The sequence below is a fragment of the Hippopotamus amphibius genome, chromosome 17 (genome assembly GCF_030028045.1).
Source record: "Hippopotamus amphibius kiboko isolate mHipAmp2 chromosome 17, mHipAmp2.hap2, whole genome shotgun sequence".
Lineage (NCBI taxonomy): Eukaryota > Metazoa > Chordata > Mammalia > Artiodactyla > Hippopotamidae > Hippopotamus > Hippopotamus amphibius.
In genome coordinates this window covers 39,921,835-39,938,799 of record NC_080202.1, presented here as the reverse complement: position 1 = coordinate 39,938,799, position 16,965 = coordinate 39,921,835, and the positions used below count along the sequence as shown (strand labels likewise).

The window sequence follows — 16,965 nt, the reverse complement described above, 5'->3', positions numbered from 1 at the left end:
CCCCCCAATGGAAGCTGAATTTGTTTTTAATTTCTTCTCTTTAATGCAGTGTTCTTCACAAGTTAGAAGTAAGTTTAACCAGCAGAAACTAATTGGTATCTTTTTCAATCTTTGTCAGATTTTAAACTTTCCTTCCTTCCTTCAATAAATACTTGTTGAGCATACACTACACACCAACCATAAGAGTAAAACAATTAATAAAATCCAATCACTGAGTACAACATACCCATAGAAGTGGAAATAAGGAATCGAAGAACCAGAAATAAATGATATAGAGACTAGAATGACAATAGAAAAGGTCAACAAAACTGAGTTGGTTTTTTGAAAAGATAAAATTGACAAATCTTTTTTTTAATAAAATTGACAAATCTTTAACTAGACTAACCAAGAAAAAAAAGAGAAAGGACTCAAAATTATAAATGAAAAAAAGAGACATTGCAATGGATGCCTGAAATACAAAGGAACATAAGAAAATACTAGAACACATATGCCAACAAACTGGATAATCTAGAAGAAACTAATAAATCCCTAGAAACCTACAACCTACCTAGTCTGATCATGAAGAAACAGAAAATCTGAATAGACCAATAATGAATAAGGAGATTGAATCAGTAATCATAAACCTCTCAGCAAAGAAAAGCCCAGGACCAGGTGGTTTCCTGGTGAATTCTACCATTTAAAGAAGAATTAATGCCAATCCTTCTTAAACTCTTCCAGAAAAATTAGATAAGAGGGAAACTTCTAAACTCATTTTATAAAGCCAGCATTATCCTGATACCAAGGCCAGACACAGACACTGTGAGATAATAAAATTATATATCAATATCCCTGATGAACATAGGTGCAAAAATCTTCAACAAAATATTAGCAAACAAATTCAACAGCACATTAAAAGGATCATAAACCATGATTAAATAGAATTTATCCCTGGGAAGCAAGATGGTTCAACACACACAAATCAATAAATGTGATACACCACATTAACAGAAGGAAGGATAAAAATCATATGATCATCTCAATAGATGCAGAAAAAGCATATGATAAAATCCAGACCCTTTCATGATAAAAAAAAATCTTAAAAATTTGGCATAGAAGGATGTACTCCAACGTAATAAAGGCCATATATAACAATCTGACAGCTAACCTCAGACTCAGCAGTGAAAAGATTATAGTTTTTCCTCTAAGATCAGGGACAAGGATCTTTTCTTCTAAGATCATGGCCACTCTTGCCACTTTTATTCAATACAGTACTGGAAGCCCTAGCCAGAGCAAGTAGGCAAGAAAAAGAAATAAAAGGCATCCAAATCAGAAAGGAAGAAGCAAAATTATCTCTGCTTGCAGATTACATGATCTTATATATAGGAAACCCTAAAGACTTCCTCAAAAAACTATTAGAACTAATAAATTTGTCAAAGTTGCAGGATACAAAATTGACATTTTTAAAAAATCAGTTGCAGTTCTATATACTAACAAATTATTCAAAAAAAATTAAGCAATCTCATTTACAATAGCATCAAAAAGAATAATATACCTAGGAATAAATTTAACCAAAGAGTTAAAAGACTTGTACACTGAAAACTATAAAACACTGATGAAAGAAACTAAAGCAGACACAAATAAATGGAAAGACATTCAAGTTCATAGATTGGAAGAATTAATAATGTTAAAATGTTCATACTATTAACATGATCTACAGATCCAGACAATCCCTATCAAAATCCCAATTGCATTTTATTTATTTATTTATTTATTTTATTTATTTGTTGGCTGTGTTGGGTCTTCGTTGCTGCACACGGGCTTTCTCTAGTTGCTGTGAGTGGGGGCTACTCTTCATTGTGGTGCAAGGGCTCATTGTAGTGGCTTCTCTTGTTGTGGAGCACAGGCGCTAGGCACGTGGGCTTCAATAGTTGTGGCTCACAGGCTCTAGGACACAGGCTCAATAGTTGTGGCGCATGGGCTTAGTTGCTCCATGGCATGTGGAATCTTCCCAGAGCAGGGCTCAAACCTGTGTCCCCTGCATTGGCAGGCAGATTCTCAACCACTGTGCCACCTAGGAAGTCCCCAATTGCATTTCTTAGAGAAATAGAAAAAAATCCTAAAATTCATAGGGGAAACACAAAAGACTCTTAATAGCCAAGGCAATTTCGGGAAAAAAACAAAGCTGAAGGCATCACACTTCCAAATTTCAAAATATATTACAAAGCTACAGTAATTAAAATACTATGGAAGATATACAAATGACCAATAAACACATGAAAAGAGGCTCAACATCACTAATCATTAGGGAAATGCAAATCAAAACTGCAATAAGATATGACCTCATACCCATGAGAATGGCTACTATCAAAAAAATAGAAAATAGCAAGTGTTGGTGAGGATGTGGTTACCAGGGGCTGGGAAGAGGAGGGAGTTGCATATGGGTTTCAGTTTTACAATATGAAAACAGTTATTGAGATGTACATTGGTTGCACAACATTATGAATGTATATCATACCACTGAACTGTACAGTTTAAATAGCTAAATGGTAATTTTATGTTTTGTGTATTTTACTACAATGGAAAAAAACAAAAAACAGTATGGTACTGGTATAAAGACAGGTATAGACCATTGGAACAGAATAGAGAGCCCAGAACTAAACCCACACATATACAGTCAACTGATCTTTCACAAGGGAGCCAAGGATACATAATCAGGAAAGGATAGTTTCTTAACAAATGGTGTTGGTAAAACTCAATATCCACTTGTAAAAATAATACAGTTGGACCCCTATCATACACTATACACAAAAATCAACTCAACATGGATTAAAGACCTAAACATTATAAGACCTGAAACTATAAAACTCCTCAAAGAAAACATAGGGGAAATCTTCTTGACATTGGTCTTGGCAATGGTTTCTCAGATTTAACACCAAAAGCAACGGGCAATGAAACCAAACCTATATCCCGGACTTGTTAACATAACTTTGAGGAAAAAATCAAAATAATGACAACGAGCACTTACTACATGCTATGGTCTCTTCTAAGCATCATTTAATTCTCACAACAACCCTATGAGGTAGGTACTCTTATCATCCTTTTTCACAGATAAGAACACTGAGACAGAGAGTGGTTGATTAATTTGCCCAAGGTCACACAGCTAATAACTGGAGTTGCTGGAATGCTAATCCAAGCAGTCTGGCTCAAAGTCTGTGTGCTTAACTACAACATGATACTATGCTAGTGAGAACTTCATGCTTCCACCTCCCATCAAGAAAAGGAATTTTTTTAAAACCTACTAAATGCATTCTAACTCCAAACAGTCTGAGATTAAGTAGTCACCAGAGTCTGCTTCCAAAACCAACTAGGCAAGCCATTTTGTGAGAGGAGTTAGCACACCAGAATCTGATTCTCAGAAAAAACTAAGCACCTAGTGACAAAACAAACCTCATTCAATTTCAAGAAATACACTTTTCTAAACTTGGCTAACAGAAATGTAGAACGTGAATTTTAAACATCGGCAAAAGACATCAAAGCACATTTGAAACTGAAGGCTAAATTTATCAGGGGAAAAATTAGCATCCAATCATTAGTATAAGATGATGTAAGGAAAAACTTTATCCTAAGATAAGCAAACATTAACACTGCGTAACACAGTTTGCAAGTCAATTATTTTTGAGTACCTACAATATGCATGTTATATAATGTATGTTCTAATACCCAATAGATTCTCAAGAAATAATGATATGCAGCTGAATATGTGTTTCTTACCATGAATAAAATAACTACTGTCAGGGAAGAAATATATAGATAATATATACACTATCAAATGTAAAATGGATGGCTAGTGGGAAGCTGCTGCATAGCACAGGGAGATCAACTCGATGCTTTCTGATGATCTAGAGGGGTGGGATAGGGAGGGTGGGAGGGAGGTTCAAGAAGGAGGGGATATGGGAAGATGTTTATACATATAGCTGATTCACTTTGTTGTACAGCAGAAACTGACACAATATTGTAAAGCAATTATACTCCAATAAAGATCTGGGGGAAAAAAAGAATAACAATAATAAGCCTATTACATGGAAACATTAAAAAAAAAGGAAATATATACATAGAAATGGCCTAGAGAATTTGTTAACTCTATCCCCCACTTCCAGAAAGAACTAAAGCACGCCTAAACTTTTGTAGTAATCATTAGTTTGAAGGCAATCTATGATTAAAAAAATTCGAGATTTGCCCTTATGAATAAATAGATAACAATGGTTCGTTGAGTTTAGCATCATACATTCCAGTCCTGCTTTGATATAGAAATGCTTTGTAATCTGTTGCCTCTTAGCTTCGCAGCCAACTCATCATCAAAATGGTTTTAATAATATATGCTTACCTTATTACACAAAAGATTATCAGTTAATTAGTATTTATAAAAGATCTAGAGATAGGTAGATTATGTTAATAACACTTTGCTGTCTCATAATACCTCTTATCCAAGAAACTCAAGACATCAACTATTACACTGACAACAGATTCTGTTTTTCTTGTTTTATTCGTGGGAAACATGGGCAAAAAGATGAAAATTTTGACCAGACCACTATAAAAATCAGTAGCAAGTCTCTGAATATGACCTGAATCTCATCACATATCGCTCTAAACATGTACCAATGGTCTGAATTATAATTTTCCATTAATTATCTTTAAATATTTTTGTTCAAAAAATATGGATTTTTATGGATTCTGGTACACCAAATATCCCATATCATTTAGAGACAATAATGTTGGAAGTTTTTCAAAGTATTCACTGTCCACGAACTGAGAAATCTTACTCAGAAAATTAATGTTTCAAAATTATCTGAACCCATGATCAGTTAACAAATCAATTTGTACCATTTTAAGTGATGGAGAGCTGACTCTGTCTGACATGTCCATTTTATTATAATAATTTAAATAATTAGCATTTGCAAAGTGTTTGTGCCCTTCAAACTGTGTTATAGTTCTTAATTATTGGAACTGCTCAACATTCATTTGAGACTATTCAACAGTATTATTTTCATTTTCCCAACAGGGAAAAGAAGCACAAGCAAACAGGATAACTTCCCATGGGCATCAAGGCAAAAGAAGAAAGAGTCTGCTTACCAATGACAACTAATCTTCTGTCTAGAGTACCATGATTATTAGTTTTCTAGGTAGTGATGAAAATACCCCTCTTTTTCATATATTTCACTCCCTCCTCACCAATATGAAGCTCACTTCTCAAAATCATCCGTCTTAAATACATACATTTAAACCAAAAAAACATTAAACAGTAGTTTTTAGGTGGAAAAATGAACAATTTAGAGGCTCAGAAGTTAGTTGAATGGACAGTCTGTTCCTGGACTATACCAAGGAATCCCAATACAAATAATTTTCTATCATTACCACATACTCATTAATTTTAGTTAAATTGATAAGCAAAACAAAAATTGATAAGCAAAGTCTTTTAGCACTTTTATTATTTCTGTTTTCTACTTAAAAAATCAACTAGAGAACTCCCACTACCAAAGGATCACTATATATTAAGAGCATCTGATTTTAATAAAAGAGAAAACACTCAATAATGCATGAATAATAAAGATACTCCATAAGTATTTGCAGGACAAATGCAGTAGACATTGCCCATTTGAATTATGAATCCTTTGTTATATAGGAAGGAAAAAAAAAACTAAAATCTATACCAGAGGTCAAAAAGATGAACATTTACTCATAATTTTGACTTTTGGTATGACTCTACTAGGCATCTTTTTCATATACAAAGATACACTTGGGGAAGCTTTCCACCTACAGACTGGACACTATTAAAAATCACCCAATTATGAAAAACAACAATTAGCATACAGGTAATATTTTATTACAGATTGGCATAGTTAAGACGGAAATGATCTACCGAATCCTATAAAAGACCAATGGAGCTAACTTCCATGGGTGATGTATTTTGGCTTTGCTCTTCCTGAGAAAGGGTCGCTTGGCTGTGCTGTCACCATGTCTTTTTGACTTTCTAGTGAATCCAGATGGCTCTGCTCTACACCTGGCGCTGGCTGGCTATCTGGTGGAAGGACAGTTTTGGGGGCTGGGAATGTGTGCAGTGGGTTGGGAGCAGGAAGAAGCCTTTCTTGTCCTCTAAGGAGCATTTCTCCTGGAGGAGGTCTCCCTCATGGTGGTGGAGGGTTGGGAAGTGGTGTCTGTGCTGGTTTTCTTGAAAATGAGCATGGTCTCCTCTCTGGAAATGAAAAGGTGACCATGGCATCCTACCTGGGCCATGTGCATGCTCTGGAGGAGGCCAATGCCAACCTCAAGCAGAAAATCAAGGGCTGCTATGAGAAATATGGGCCTGGTTCTGGCCGGGGACTTGCTCATGACTATAGTAGATATTTCTCGGTCACTGAAGATCTTAAAAGGCAGGTAAGAAAGATGGATACTTTTTCTATAGACTTTGGGTGTGTGTAACCTGAAAAAAAAGACATAACAGAAAATGTGCTTAGTAAATTTATGTGATATAGAATTTGCTCTCTCTGCATTCCCAGTGCTTATCACACTGCCTGGCGATAAGAGTTTGTAGAATTAATCAGTGAAAGAGAAATCGTTTCCAAATAGGTATAATTGCTTTGTTGATCTTTTATTTAGCTCGTATTTTTGATCAAGAGTAATAAATATGTCCGTGATTAGAAAAGCTTACACTTGGCTCTTAAGCTCTGCAGAAAATCCAGATTCCTTTAAGGTAGAAAAATGATACTAAAATAGATGCTTGATGGGTTAAGAAGACAAGAATCACTCTGAAATCTGGAGTCTCCCTTGACTTTTGGGACTTAACATTTTGCACCATCTACCCTATTTAGATTATTTCTGTGACCACCTGTAATGCCAGCGTTGCTCTACAAAATGACAATGCCAGACTGACTGCCGATGACTTTAGGCTGAAGTAGGTAAACATAAAGCAATTAATTATAATAAAGGTAAAAATACTATGGTTGGAGTAAAGAACATAATGTTTCTTTAAAAAACAGTATTTTTATAAAGTCGGATTAGATCACTGAAGAGATTAAATATGCCCTAATAAAAAGCTATCATAAATTTTAAACCTATTTTTCTTCAACTGTTTAGCACATGGGATGCCAAAAGTCAACTCTGAAGAAACAAATAATATTCATAAATCCGTAGGTAGTCCAGAGTGTTTTAGGAGTGTGTACTGAACATCAGTTATCTTTCAGTGTATGAAGTGTCTGAAAAAGTTATGCTTTGGACCTGCCTACGATTCTAATTCTCAAGCACTGTAACAACCTTCCAGGTATGAAAATGAGCTTGCTCTGCACCAGAGTGTTGAGGCTAACGTTAACGGTCTTCACAGAGTATGGATGAGCTGACCCTTTGTACAAGCGACGTGCAGATCCAGTGCGAAGCGCTCAGTGAGGAATTGATGTACCTCCAAAAACATCACAAGGAGGTAAGGAGCCATGCAGAGTGGCTCCCTGTGGTATCTGATTTCCTTCCTCAAGTCCACTGTGTGGATCTCAATCAAAAGTCTACTTTGAACAGACTTGTGGTTGCCAAAGGGGAGGAGGGGATGGGGAGGGAAGAAATGGGAGTTTGGGATTAGCAGAGGCAAACATTATACATAAGATGGATAAACAATAAGGTCCTACTGTGTAGCACAGGGAACTATATTCAATATCCTATGATAAACCATAATGGAAAATAATACGAAAAAGAATATATGTATTATATATATATATATACACACACATCTGAGTCACTTTGCTGTACAGACAAAATTAACACAACATTGTAAATCAACTATACTTCAATAATTTTTTTTTAAAGTCTACCTTGATGATTAATACAGGTCCCTTTTCCAGGAAATGAAAGCCTTGCAGGGTGCAGCCGGGGGAACGTGAGTGTGGAGATAAATGCAGCCCCAGGAGTGGACCTCACAGTTCTGCTGAACAATATGAGGGCCAACTACGAGGACTTGGCAGAGCAGAACCGCAAAGACGCCAAGGCCTGGTTTAATGAGAAGGTACATCTGTGGCAAATCACAGGCCAGGGGCTTGTTCAGGACACCGCTTAGCAGGTCACTAAGCCTTCTGACAATTATGCTTCAGAGCGCTTCACTGCAACAGCAGATTTCTGACGACACAGGAACAGCCATGGCAGCTAGAAATGAGCTGATGGAACGGAAATACTACCTGCAAACCTTGGAAATAGAACTTCAGTCTCTCGTGGCCATGGTTCGTAGGAATCACCATTGATTTGAATGTGTGCGTGTATATTAAGTAAATACATCTTATATATGTATTTACATATATATGTATGTATGATATATATATACTCAATATATATAACTAATTACATGTAACTAAAAATGTATTAAGTAGACATAGACATATTACACATGAAGCATTTTGTCCATAAACATTACTTCTGATTCACCAATCCCAAAACTTGAAAGGAAAAAAAAAAAACATTTTTTCAATGGAGAACAAAAATTTTTTTAAAACCTGACTGATACTAATTTTCAATAGAAAAGACTTAGCCCTTGTGCAAACATTTCTTTGCACCTTGAGAATGTTTTTAAAACGTGAACATGTGGCCAATCTGTGACACATGCAAGCTTTGCTTTTTTCCTCCTTCAGAAATGTTCCTACGAATGCTCCTTGGTCGAGACCGAAGGCAATTATCACCTTCAGCTCCAGCAAATCCAGGAGCAGATCGGGGCAATGGAAGGCCGACTCCAGCAGATTCAAACAGAAGGCCAGAAGCTGGAGTGTGAACAACTTCTAGATGTCAAGCTATTTTTAGAAAAAGAAATTGAAACACTGCAAGTTAATAGATGGGGAAGGAAGGTAAACATCAACTTGTGAAAAAAATTAATCTCACATCAACTCAGTTTTCTCAGTGTACATGTATACCAATACTGTAGCCTAGAATTTCCTACTCTAAAGAGCATACCTTAGGAATTTGTTACTGCATCCCAGTGAAATGAAAACAGGCAGCAAAATCCAATTTCTAAGTGTGTAAAGTATCTATACCTATTAATATAGAGAACATTTAAATATGGAATGTTGAACAATGCCTGTACTCCAATCCAGGAGGAAAATTGCTTTCTTGATTGAATGTTGAAGCACGTTTCTTATAATAACACACTCTTCTTTATTATGGCTTCAGTAGTCACCACACATGCACCCTGTGTTAAGTGGGTTATTACACTTGAAAAGATGAGCAATGAAGATACAGGAAGATTTAATTGGAGAAATCACCAGAGCTTGTTAGCCAAGAGCAAACAGCTCTGGGTGCAAATCACACCCCTGGGTGATTCTGAGCACATTGTTTAACCTCTTTAAACCCCAGTTTCCTTATTGGTAAAACTGTGATCACACCAAAACCATACTCATCTCCTGTTAACCATAGTGCCTCACTAGGTAGGTAAATTCATGTGACAGTGGGTTGCACACAAAAGGTACTTGGTAATCAGTGACTCTTACTAAACGTTTGCTTGTGGTTGCACCATGAGTCAGTAACATCTTATGTATCCTCCAAGGCCAGGGTCAGCCCTTGACAGCCTTTTCTTATAAGAAACCATCAGTGATTGCTTCCTCCTTCGGACAAACTGCTTATTACATCATTCACTGTTCACTTCTCTTACAGCATCTTTCATGCCATGTTGTAGACAACTGCATGCATATATTTTGTTTCATTTTATTTTCAACAGTGTAAACTGTTTGTATCTTCATTCTATATTTTCTCCAGCAAGTAGTAGGCCTTCCAAACATGTTCACTGGCCAAGTGAAAAGTCAGAATGAAAACTGGGAGTCCCCATAGCACTGTATATGAGTTAATATCTGGTCACAAGGGAATTTCTGATCATAAACACCCACTAAGTCTCTTCTTTCACTCTGTTGAAGTCATGAAAAGCTTACTAATGTCTCTTAAACATAAGAGGAATTTGAATCTTATTGAAACTAGGACTCCAAAACTTGTATTCCCCATTTATAGCTATTTATGAGCTCCCTAATGAAAGAAAAAAATGCAATAATTTTCTCTTCTCTTCACAGAAAAAGCAAGTCCACATGTTACAAATCAAAAGGAGGTAGGCCCAGGGCTTCCCTGGTGGCACAGTGGTTAAGAATCTGCCTGCCAATGCAGGGGACACAGGTTCAAGCCTTGGTCTGGGAAGATCCCACATGCCACGGAGCAACCAAACCCATGTGCCACAACTACTGAGCCTGCACTCTAGGGTCCACGAGCCACAACTATTGAGCTCACACGCCACAACTACTGAAGCCTGCGGGCCTAGAGCCCACGCTCCCCAACCAGAGAAGCCACCTCACTGAGAAGCCCGTGCACCACAACAAAGAGTAGCCCCTGCTCCCCACAACTAGAGGAAGCCTGCGAGAAGCAACAAAGACCCAACACAGCCAATAAATAAATAAATAAATTTGTAAAAAAAGAAAAAAAACAGTGATCAAGACATCAAGACAGTATGGTACTGGCACAAAAATAGAAAGGAAGATCAATGGAACAGAATAGAGAACTCAGAGGTAAGCCCAAGCACATATGGGCACCTTATCTTTGACAAAGGAGGCAAGAATATACAATGGAAAAAAGACAGCCTCTTCAATAAGTGGTGCTGGGAAAATTGGACAGCTACATGTAAAAGAATGAAATTAGAACACTTCCTAATACCATACACAAAAATAAATTCAAAATGGATTCAAGACCTAAATGTAAGGCCAGACACTAGAAAACTCCTTGAGGAAAACATAGGCAGAACACTCTAGGACATACATCAAAGCAAGATCCTTTTTGACCCACCTCCTAGAATCATGGAAATAAAATCAAGAATAAATAAATGGGACCTAATGAAACTTAAAAGCTTTTGCACAGCGAAAGAAACCATAAACAAGACAAGAAGGCAACCCTCAGAATGGGAGAAAATACTTGTCAACGAAGCAACGGACAAAGGATTAATCTCCAAAATATACAAGCAGCTCATGAAGCTTAATACCAAAAAAGCAAATAACCCAATCCACAAATGGGCAGAAGACCTAAATAGACATTCTTCCAAAGAAGACATACAGATGGCCAACAAACACATGAAAAGATGCTCAACATTACTAATCAGCAGAGAAATGAAAGTCAAAGCCACAATGAGGTATCACCTCACACTGGTCAGGATGGCCATCGTCAAAAATCTAAAACCAAGAAATGCTGGAGAGAGTGTGGAGAAAAGGGAACCCTCCTGCACTGTTGGTGGGAGTGTAACTTGGTACAGCCACTATGGAAAACAGTTTGGAGTTTCCTTAAAAAACTAAAAATAGAACTACCACGTGATCCAGTAATTCCACTACTGGGCATATACCCAGAGAAAACCATAACCCAAAAAGAAACATGTACCATAATGTTTATTGCAGCACTATTTACAATAGCCAGGACATGGAAGCAACCTAAATGCCCATCAACAAATAAATGGATAAAGAAGTTGTGGCATATATACACAAGGGAATATTACTCAACTATAAAAAGGAATGAGATGGAGCTATATGTAATGAGGTGGATAGACCTGTATGTAGATAGACAGATTCTAAGTCTGTCATACAGAGTGAAGTAAGCCAGAAAGAGAAAAACAAATATTGTATGCTAACTCATATATACAGAATCTAAAAAACAAAAAATGATACTGATGAACCCGGTGACAAGAATAAGGATGCAGATGCAGAGGATGGACTGGAGGACACAAGGTTGTGGGGGCGGAGGGTGAAGGGGAAGCTGGGACAAAGTGAGAGAGTAGCATAGACATATATATACTACCAACTGTAAAATAGATAGCCAGTGGGAAGTTGCTATATAACAAAGGGAGATCAACTCGATGATGGATGATGCCTTAGAGGGCCGGGACAGGGAGGGTGGGGGGGAGTTGTGGGAGGGAGGGAATATGGGGATATGTGTATAAATACAGTTGATTGACTTTGGTGTACCTCAAAAACTGGTACAAGAATGTAAAGCAATTATATTCCAATAAAGAGCTAAAAAATAAAAATAAATTTTAAAAAAAAAGGACATAGGCCCATAAGTTCTGAAAATGAAGTCAAAGGTATAGAAGGCTTTTTCACTTGGTGTAACTCTTGTGAACTCCAGCAGTCATATTGAATAAGTCACTTATTTGTAAATTAAATAAAACTGTTCCTAAGTTTAGTCCTAGTGAATAAAGGGATACTGGGTCATTATGATAGTTCTTAATATTTGTATTTCATATTCCTGTAGAACAGATGCGGTCAAATTATGAAATTACTGAAATGGGGAATCAATTCCCCCAATATCTTTCCTACTTAGAACCTGTTATTTGCCCAGTTTCAATGCTTTGCTAGAAGAGTGACTTTATTTTAAACCACAAAAATAGGGCAAGTTGGTGTTTAAAAGAAGATATTACTTGCTCCAGGCCTGCATTCGCCTGATACTTTTTAATCCACGTTTCACTTATGCTTTCAAATGCCCACTGTTCTAAAAAACGGTGCTAAATACAAGAAAGATAGCCTGGGCCTTGCTAAGCGCAGACTTCAAACACAGTATTACATCTCAATTTACAGCAAACTTGCAAACACAGTTTTTAAAAGCCTACCCATTATGACTAAACATCTTTCAACCTGTTAAGAATGAGTACTAAACTTGCATTTATTTTATTTTAGACCCAAAAGATGAAATTGTTGTTAACACAGTGGTTGGGGAACTTGACCAGCTTGGCAATGTCCTCTCACTAAGGGTCCACTTCTCGGTTGAAGAAAAATCCTCAAAAATAAGCAACATTAAAATGGAGCAACAAGTGCCTTCTAAAATCCCACAATGGGGGGGGGGGGGGGAGTTGTTTTTTCTTAAGTCTGCCTTTGAAAAATCCTGTTGGCCAAAAAACCCAAGGAAATCATTCATTTCTGTTCTCCAAAATGAAAGGGTTAGAATGTGTTCTCCTTCTCTTCCCTTTCTCATGTTCTTTGCATGTAATCCTTCTCAGGAATAGGAAAAAATCTTGCTCTGTCCCTGGTTTTTGTTTGTATTGGGGGGATCTTTTTGGCCTTTTCATTAAAAAATTTTGTCACAAGTTATTTTTGATAAATTTGGTGCTTTTGAAATTCCACAGTTGATCTCAATGTCACGGTCCTGAGGATATGCTGGTAAAATTAAGTGCTTCACTTACAGTCATATTTACTTCAGTTCATGATAGGTTGAATTGGAAAGAACACTAGCCCTGATCTCTGGTTCCAAATCTGTCCCTGATTCACTGTGTGAAAGACAAGGTCTCTTTGGGTTTGAGCTTCTGTGGATGTAATAGATGATGATACTCATTGAGCATTAGGATTTAGAATGCCTCACCTGCAGGGGTGATCAGCTAATGTTAGTTTGTTAATCTGAATCTGGATAGCTGTTTTTCCATCTTGCACTACATGATTCTCTCTGCCCCATGGAGGTAACTAAGCAAATTGAGATCTGCCCTACTCAAGTCTGGGGTGGTTCTCAATCTTGTTCACATCCTCATGCACATAAGATCCTGCCTAATATCCTGACCAAGTTAGTTTGGAAAGTGCACCTGGGGCTGGACAGCGGCAAAGTTCTAGGCTATAGGAGTTTATTTCATTTGGGTGGTGAGGCAGAGAGCTCTGCAATGACCTAGATTTCCAAAGTGAATGAAAAGGCATCACTAAAGGGTTTTACTGGTATATATACCATGTGGAATTCAAAGTGGCCCATAAACCCAACTATACCACCTCAGGGCACTCAGCCCCACCAAGGTTGCATCTCCAAGTCTCCAAGATCGTCTTGACCACTATTGTTTCCTAGTCCCACATAAGGTAGTTGACCTCAGCCAAGACACAGTTTCTTGAGGTGTAGCTACAGCTGAATGTTACCTTTTCCATATCTTCTTATTATGAATGGTCCCAGCGATGGTGATGGGAGCCACAATTTCAGTGGTGTAGAGTTGTATTGAGTTAGGTTAGAGGTACTTTCAATTGCTGTACCATATCTTACATTCACTGAGTTAATCTTGCTTTCCATGAATTAACCAGTCTGATCTTCATAAAGACTTATAAGGTAAGAGTTTTTATTATCTCTATTTACATAAAGGATGTAAATATTCAAAGAGATTATGTAATTTCCCCAGAGTTACACAGATGATGTGCAGTGGAGCCTAGAATCAAATCTAGATCTCCCTCTCCACCATGGTGACCATAATCTCATTGACCAGGAAAAAAATCATCATAGTAATGTCCCCCAAGCACATTCTATTTTCACACTAAGACTCCATTGCCAACTGAGAGAGTCCATCATCAAGCAGATCCTTGTGTGCACAGACATAGCCTTTTCCTCTCTGTCCATCCCCCATCTCCAGCGCCTCTCCAGCACCAACCTTCTTTGTCTCCATATTGGCTAAATCCTGGTCATCAGATATCCCCCACTCTTAGGCTACAAGTTACCTCATTAAGCCTTGTTACCGTCTCATTCTGACGTGTAGGGTCGTCCAGAGGCTCCACGTCCCAGGAGTTAGAGGACCAGCGTCACAGCCTCAGCTCTCTCAACACACTTGGCTAATCCACCATCTTACACCACAATGTTGGACCCTCTTTCTCTGTGATCACCAGTACTAGTCATTCCTTCTTCCCAAGACAGTTCTTATTCTTTCCAAGAACTATCTGACTCACTTCCATTTTTCTGTATCCACCCTTTCCTATTTAGATAGATTTGTTTGTCTACATAAGACAGATTTATATTTAATATAAGCATAAATTATGATTCAAAAATAGATGTTTTTGGCTAACAACAATACTTCTTGAAATGAGGGCTGGAAAGCTTAAGTACTCATCCTCATTTCTAAGAAGTCAGTCTTAGTGAATAATAGAAATTAAAAAGTGGAAGACTATTATTAATAGTTAACAAATCTCCAAAACTTTTATTGGGCACCCTTAATCATTAACTACCAATCCTTGTCCAGTATCCATCATTGAGACACCTTGGCTAACAGAACATGTCCTAGACATTTCACCTTCAGGCCCTCGGAAACAAATATTTTATAGAACAGGTTGAGAAGGTACTGCCCTGAAAAATCAGGACCAATAAGAATATAGAGCATCATCAGAGTTCATATTCTCTGGAGTAAAACATGGATTGAGGGCATCAGGCAGGATCTCCTTCCTCAGTCCTATAAGGGCAGCAAAAAGACTGTACAGGAAAGACACAAACGGTATTGTTTGTGTATCAGAACTTCCTGAGGACATTTGGAAGGCCATATTTTGTCTTTGATTCAGATATTTTACATGTGCCCTGAGCCCCTGGGACTGATGCAAGAATCACATTCTTGAATGTGACCAGTTTGAGGCTACATCCAATCACGGTGCAGACAGAGTACTGCCACCTTTTTTCCCAAAATGCACTGTATTGAATATGTGGGTTCTCCTCCCTCCCAAAACCCCATTTGAAGAATGAAAAAAGTATAAAATCATAAAGATAAAAAAGAATAAGAGAAGAAATAAAAGTGGATCTAAAATTTAGAAGAAAGATTAATTTAAAAAAAAAGAAAGAAAAAATTCCATGGCTTTTTCCATAAAAAAATTTTTTTTTTAATTTTGGAAGAAAGAAAGTGGGTAGAGAAAGCCTATCTTGTAGCCTCAACAACAACAACAACAACAAAATACATATTCGAGAAGCTAGCTGACCTCATAGAATCCAGCAGAGATTCAGGACTTAGAAGAACCAAGTATGATGGAGGACAAGGCTGAGGAGTGAAGCTGAGGGCAGGGTGGATGAGAGAGGTGAAATTACCATGATACTAATGACACATAAGCTTCAGGGCCCCTCATTAACACAGGAGGGGCGCTAGAATTATGTTCATATTGCTATTTTTGTAAAATTTGCAAAACTAAGGTAATTTACCACAATTGATTAAATCTGCTGTCTGTTTCCATACCAATTTCCCCTCCATCATCAGTTTCCCTCAGGTCTGGTGGCACTTGAATATCCACAAGCATTCTGAGGGCCCTTCTAAGATAGGGTGACCATAAGTTATTATCCAAATGCAACATCTGAGAGGGAACAAAGGATGCTATTAACCAGGCACACTAGCAGGCATGAATCAATCTATTGTAGGCATATGGACATAGAGTCACTCTAAGTGGAGCTCTAAGGAAGTTGAGTTGAGCATAGAGGGATATATTCATGAGGTTTTCATCATTTCCATGGGAGGCTTCTAGGAATATTCCCACTGCCCTGCTGTGCTAACTCAAAAGTGAATGCATCTCAATTGCCTTATGCTTAGTGAAAGAAGTCAGACACAGAGGTACATACTGTATGATTCCACTTATATGACGTTCTGGAATAGGCAAAACTATAGGCATAGAAAATTGGTCAGTGTTTGCCTGGAGCTGGGGTTATGGGGATGGGTTGATGACAAAGGGGTACAAGGAAATTGGGGGTTGTGATAACAGAACTTTCTATATCTTGATTGTAGTGAGCGTTACATGACTATGCAATTGTCAAAACTCATAGAACTGTATGCTTAAAGAATGAATTTTATTACACATACATATTAAACCTCAGTAAATCCGGCTGAAAAGAACTGAAAAAAATTTTAAGGAATCTATCCTAAAGAAAAATGATAATATGTTCAGCATTATTAATAAGAGCAAAAAGTTGGAAATGATCTGAAAAGTCCCTTAATAAGATAATGGTTAAAAATTCCTTAATATTAGATTTGACCCTGAGTAACTAACAAAGTAACATGACTTTACACGGAAAGAAGTTTATTACTCTCACACATAAAAATTCAGATGTAGGCTATTCAGGGCTGGGATGGTAGCTTTGCACCTCAGGGCATCCTCAGGGCATCACATTCCTTTCAGCTTTCTACTCTGCCATACCAGGATGCAGGCCTGGCTTATGGTCAAAGACGAAGCTCCAACCCTCATATCTAGCCATTAC

The 16,965-nt window shown here is 37.5% G+C and overlaps 1 pseudogene; it reads left to right on the top strand.

Annotated features, from left to right (window-relative positions):
* The first annotated feature begins 5,991 nt into the window (after positions 1–5,991).
* On the top strand, positions 5,992–14,583 carry LOC130839574 (keratin, type I cytoskeletal 26-like; annotated as a pseudogene).
* Positions 14,584–16,965: the final 2,382 nt, after the last annotated feature.